Source organism: Eschrichtius robustus, chromosome 18 (genome assembly GCF_028021215.1).
Source record: "Eschrichtius robustus isolate mEscRob2 chromosome 18, mEscRob2.pri, whole genome shotgun sequence".
Taxonomy (NCBI): domain Eukaryota; kingdom Metazoa; phylum Chordata; class Mammalia; order Artiodactyla; family Eschrichtiidae; genus Eschrichtius; species Eschrichtius robustus.
This window is the reverse complement of record NC_090841.1, coordinates 38455050-38461588: the sequence shown is the minus strand read 5'-3', so window position 1 is coordinate 38461588 and position 6539 is coordinate 38455050.

Here is a 6539-nt window from a genome sequence, read left to right as displayed (position 1 = left end):
TTTTAGTAATCCACAGAACACCACAGGAGATGATAATAAACATGGAGACCAAACATAACATTAATGAACTTTCTACATTTTTAGACACTTTTAGGTGGAGTTGCATGGTGTACAAGGGAGTGGAAGTACAACTCTAATTGGCATTAAATGGAGATGCAAAAGGATTATCTTCATACTGTGCTAAAATCCCAGTGTCTGTTATTTCACCTGCTTTTTAAATATGAAGATGAAAAAATTGTATAGTGATAATGTTTACTGAAATAAACTTTGACATATAAAATACTTCTTGTAAAATAATTATGGTTCTTTCATATTGATATGTGAATTAATTTTCCTTTTGTAGAAGACTAACAAACTGATATTTAAAGATATGTGTTGGAAGGATGGTTAGCTGAACTCTTTTTATATAAACTACTAGTTTTTAAATACAATTATTATAATGTAGTACAACTTGTAAATGGTTAAAGTAAAATTGAGAATTGAAGTCAAACTTTTTAAAAAGGTTAAAATAAACCTATATTAGGAAGAGTTTTGAAGTAATACAAATGACTTCAAGATTGATTGCCAATCCTAAATAAATTCATAAAATAGTCATTTGAATCCCCTATGTTGTTATTGTCCCAAAACACTAAATCATAAATATTTATATTACATATTACTGGTATGAGATAATCTATAAATTCAGAAAAGAAAAAGAAGAACAAACTATGATGTTGCAGTTTTGAAACTATTGCAATTTTATTTCAAATCAATTTAAATAGATTTCTAAATCAATCTGACTATAATCATATCACATTATGCTGTGTTCACTCACTGATTCTAATGCGGCAAGAGGTTGTTAAGAGAAATGTCTTGTATATTCTTAATTTGAGAGATCAATTATTGGATAATCTTACTGATGTCTATAGGTAAGTTGATGTTGCAATAGTCAGAGTATTGCTCTTCCCCTCCTGAGATTAGTTGCAATTAAAATTTTCGTCTTTATGTTAAAACAATTATATTTGTCCTCATATAAAATTACCCAAATCACCTGTACTTTGTCATTTACATGTCCTTGAGGTTTAAAAATAATGAACTTACTGAAGGCAAAAATGCAGTTTGTTCTTGCAAAATATGTTTCTATCAATACTGCATATATCCAGAGTTTTATCACTCATCACAGGATGCATTTGCCAGTGCAGTAATGTAAAGGGTTGAGAAATTATCAAGTATGTTTTATCAATAGAGAGGAACATTTTTACTGATTCATTCAAAGAAGATTTTTTAATTTTTTAACTCTTCTCAGTTTTTCAATATGGAAGAATGTTTATAATTTTGCTCAAATTTCTTGGATGATTAATTTAACCTAAGCCAATGAAAGGAACTACTGATAACTATAAAGTTTAGAGAAAATATATTAATGACTCTAATTTTTCTACATGGTAATGGCTTATGATGAAACACAGTTAGAAATTAAATTCACTGAGATACAAAGTGTAACTACATAATCCCAGAGATTATATAAAATAGTTTTGGAATTTTTTTAAAAATTAAGATTGGAAAGGAATGTGGTAAAAACAGAAGAGAGAGAGAGGGAGAGAGAGAATTTTGTTCAACACAAGAGAGAATGTCAGTTTTATTCACCACTGTACACACATTATATCACAGTGCTGCTTTCTAGAAAGAGCTCACTAAATATCTGTTGAATGAATGGATGAGTATGGGCTAACAGACTAAATCAAATCAGTCTTAGAACTAGTAATTTTTCCATGAATGCCAGTTAACTTGAATATATTTAAGAAACAGTCAGTATCTCACTAATTATTTCTAGGTTGTCATTTTTAAAATTTATGAAATCATTTTCCAAAACCTTTAAGAAAGTTAAATACAGGTTGGAGACAAGATGGTGGAGTAGAAGGACTTGAGCTCACTTCCTCTCACCAAAATACCAAAATCACAAATAACTGCTGAACAACCACCACCAAAATAGAATGGAGCTTACCAAAAAGATATTCTACATCCAAGACAAAGTAGAAGCCACAATGAGATGGAAGGCAGGAGAGATTCATGATACAATCAAGTCCCATATCCACCAGGTGGGCAAACCACAAACTGGAAAATAATAATATCACAGAGGTTCTCCCATGAGAGTGAGACTTCTGTGTCCCACATCAGGTTCCCCAGTCTGAGGGTCTGGTATTAGGAAGAGGAGCCCCCAGAGCACTTGGCTTCAAAAGCCAGCAGTATTTGTGTGCAGGAATTCCACAGGACTGGGGGGAACAGAAATTCTACTCTTGGAGGGTGCACACACGTCTTGTTTGCACCATGATGAAGGGAAAAAGTACTGACTTCATAGGAGCCTGGTCCAGACCTATCTGCTGGTCTTAGAAGGTCTCCTGAGGACTCAAGGGGCGCCTGTAACTCACTGAGTGGACAAGGACATTGGTGTCAGAGGTACCAGGGGGTACTCGTTGCTATGAGTTCTCTTGCAGGTTGCCTTTTTGACATCAAAACCTAGCCCCACCCAATAGCCTGTAAGTGCCAGTACAGGGACACCTCAGGCCAAACAACCAACTGAGCAGGAACACAGCCCCACCCTTCAGCAGACAGGCTGCCTTAAGTCTTCCTGAGCCCACAGACACCTCTAAACACACCCCTTGACACTGTCCTACCAACCAGAGGAAAAAGACCCAGCTCCACCCACCAGTAGGCAGGCATTAGTCCCTCCCACAAGGAAGCCTGCACAAGCCTCTAGACCAGACTCATCCATCAGGATACAGACACCAGAACCAAGAGGAACTACAGTCCTGCATCCTGTGGAACAGAGACCAGAAATACATAAAGTAAGACAAAATGAGATGGCAGAGGAATATGTTCCAGAAGAAGGAACAAGATAAAACCCCAGAAGAACAACTAAGTGAAGTGGAGATAGGCAATACACCCATAAAAGAATTCAGAGTAAAGATAGTAGAGATGATCCAGGATCTCAGACAAAGAATGGGGGCACAGACGAAGAAGATACAAGAAATGTTTAAAAAACAGCTAGAATATATAAAGAACAAACAAAAAGAGTTGAACAATACAAAAATTGAAATGAAAAATACAGTAGAAGTAATCAATAGCAGAATAAATGAGGCAGAAGAATGGATAAGTGAGCTGGAAGATAGAATTATGGAAATCACTGACAAGGAACAGAATAAAGAAAAAAGAATGAAAAGAAATGAGAACAGATTAAGAAACCTCTGGGACATTATTAAACACACCAAAATTTGCATTACAGGGGTCCCAGAAGGAGAAGAGAGAGAGAAAGGGCCTAAGAAAATATTTGAACAGATAATAGCTGAAAATTTCCCTAACATGGGAAAGGAAACAGTCACCCAAGTCCAGGAAGCAGAGAGAGTCCCATACATGATAAGCCCGTACAGGATAAACTCATACAGGATAAACCCAAGGAGGAACATGCCAAGACATATGTAAATCAAATTGACAAAAATTAAAGACAAATAGAACTTATTAAAAACAACAAGGGAAAAACAACAAATAACATACAAGGGAATCCCCATAAGGTTATCAGCTGATTTTTCAGCAGAAACTCTGCAGGTCAAAAGGGAATGGCACAATATACTTAAAGTGATGAAAGGGAAAGATTACAACCAAGAATATTCTACCCAGCAAGGCTCTCATTCAGATTTGACAGAGAAATCAAAAGCTTTACAGACAAGCAAAAGTTAAAAGAATTTAGCACCACCAAACTGGCTTAACTATGAATGCTAAAGGAACTTCTCTAGGTAGAAAAGGCCACAACAGGAAACAAGAAAATTATGAATGGGAAAGCTCGCGAGTAAAGGCAAAAATACAGAAAATGTAGGAAACCATCCACACACAAGTATAATATCAAAGGCAGCAATCATGAGAAGAGGAGCGTACAAATGCAGGATATTTGAAATGCATTTGAAATTAAGAGGCCAGAAATTCAAAACAATCTTGTATATATATAGATGGCTAAAGTTATGGTAACCAAAAACCAAAAATCTACAATACATATACACACAAAAAAGAAAAAAGAATCCAAAGTCATCACTGAAGATAGTCATCAAATCACAAGAGAAGAGGACAAAAGAGGAAGGTAAGAAAAAAGATCTACAAAAACAAATTCAATACAATTAACAAAATGACAATAAGAACACACATATTGGTAATTACCTTTAATGTAAATGGATTAAATCTCCAACCAAAAGACATAGACTGAGTGGATACAAAAACAAGACCCATATATATACTAACTACAAGAAACCTAATTCAGATCTAGGGACACATACAGACTGAAAGTGAAGGGATGGAAAAATGTATTCTGTGTAAATGGAAATCAAAAGAAAGCTGTAGTAGCAATACTCGCATCAGACAAACAGACTTTAAAATAAAGACTTTTACAAGAGACAAAGAAGGACACTACATAATGATCAAAGGATCAATCCACAAAGAAGGTATAACAATTGTAAATAGGTATGCACCCAACACAGGAGCACCCCAGTATATAAGGCAAATGCTAAGAGCCATAAGAGGAGAAGTCAACAGTAACACAATAATAGTGGGAGACTTTAACACCCCACTTAAGTCAATGGACAGTTCATCCAGACAGAAAATCAATATGGAAACACAGGATTTAAATGACACTTTACATCAGATGGACTTAATGGATATTTATAGATCATTCGATTCAAAAGCAACAGAATACACTTTATTTTCAAGTGCACATGGAACATTCTCCAGGATAGATCACATACTTGGCCATAAAGCAAGCCTTGGTAAATTTTAAAAAATTGAAAACTTCTCAAGCATCTTTTCCTACCTCACCACTATGAGATTAGAAATCAACTACAAGAAAAAAACTGGAAAAAACACAAACACATGGAGACTAAACAATATTCTACTAAACAACCAATGGATCACTGAAGAAATCAGAGGAATTAAAAAATACCTAGAGACAAATGAAAACAAAAACACAATGATCCAAAACCTATGGAATGCAGCAAAAGCAGTTCTAAGAGGGAAGTTTATAGCAAGACAAGCTTAACTCAGGAAAATAGAAAAATCTCAAATAAACAACCTAACCTTATACCTACAGCAACTAGAGAAAGAAGATCAAACAAAGCCCAAAGTTAGCAGCAGGAGAGAAATCATAAAGATAAGTGCAGGAATAAATGAAAGATATGAAGAAAACAATAGAAAAGATCAATGAAACCAAAAGGTGGTTCTTTGAAAAGATAAAAAAGTTAATAAACCTTTAGCCAGACTCATAAGAAAAAAAGGGAGAGGGTGCCAATCAATAAAATGAGAAACGAAAATGAAGAAATTCCAACTGACATCAAAGAAATGCAAAGGATCATAAAAGACTACTATTAGCAACTGTATACCAATAAAATGGACAATCTAAAAGAAATGGACAATTCTTAGAGAGGTACAATATCCCAGACTGAACCAGGAAGAAATAGAAAATATGAATCAACCAGTCATAAGCACTGAATTTGAAGCTGTGATGAAAAGTTTCCCAGCAAACAGAAGTCCAGGACCACATGGCTTCACAGCGGAATCCTATCAAGCATTTAGAGCAGAGGTAACATCTATTCTTCTGAAACTATTTCAAAAAATTGCAGAAGGAACACTCCCAAACTCATTCTCTGAGGCTGCCATAACCCTGATATGAAAACCAGACAAGGATACCAAAAAAAGAACAACAAAAAAATACAGGCCAATATCACTGATGAACATAGACATAAAAATTCTCAACAAAATATTTAACAAACTATTAGTAACCCAAATCCAACAATACCCCAAAAATTTCATACACCATGATCTAGTGGGAATTATCCCACTGATGCAAGGACTTTTCAATATCCACAAATCAATCAGTATGATACACCACCTTAACAAATTGAAGAATTAAAACTTTATAATCATCTCAATAGATACAGAAAAGCTTCTGACAAAATTCAATACCCACTTATTATAAAAAAAAAAAACTCTCCTAAAAGTGGGCAAAGAGGGAACATGCCTCAACATAATAAGGATCATATGTGACACATTCACAGCTAGCATCATACTCAATGGTAAAAAGATGAAAGCTTTACCTCTAAGATCAAGAACAAGACAAGGATGCCCACTTTTTCCACTTTTATTCAACATAGTTTTGGAAGTTCTAGCCACAGTAATAAGACAAGAAAAAGAAATAAAGTTCTCCAAATTGGATGTATCACACTGGTCAGAATGGCCAAAATAAAAAATTCTACAAACAGTAAATTCTGGAGAGCATGTGGAAAAAATGGAACCCTCCTACACTGTTGGTGGGAATGTAAATTGGTACAGCCACTGTGGAGAATGGTATGGAGGTTCCTTAAAAAACTAAAAATAGAGCTACCATAAGATGTAGCAATCCCACTTTTGGGCATATATCTGGACTAAATAATAATTTAAAATATACATGCACCCCAATATTCATTGCAGCACTATTTATAATATCCAAGACATGACAGCAATCTAAATGTCCATCGACAGATGAATGG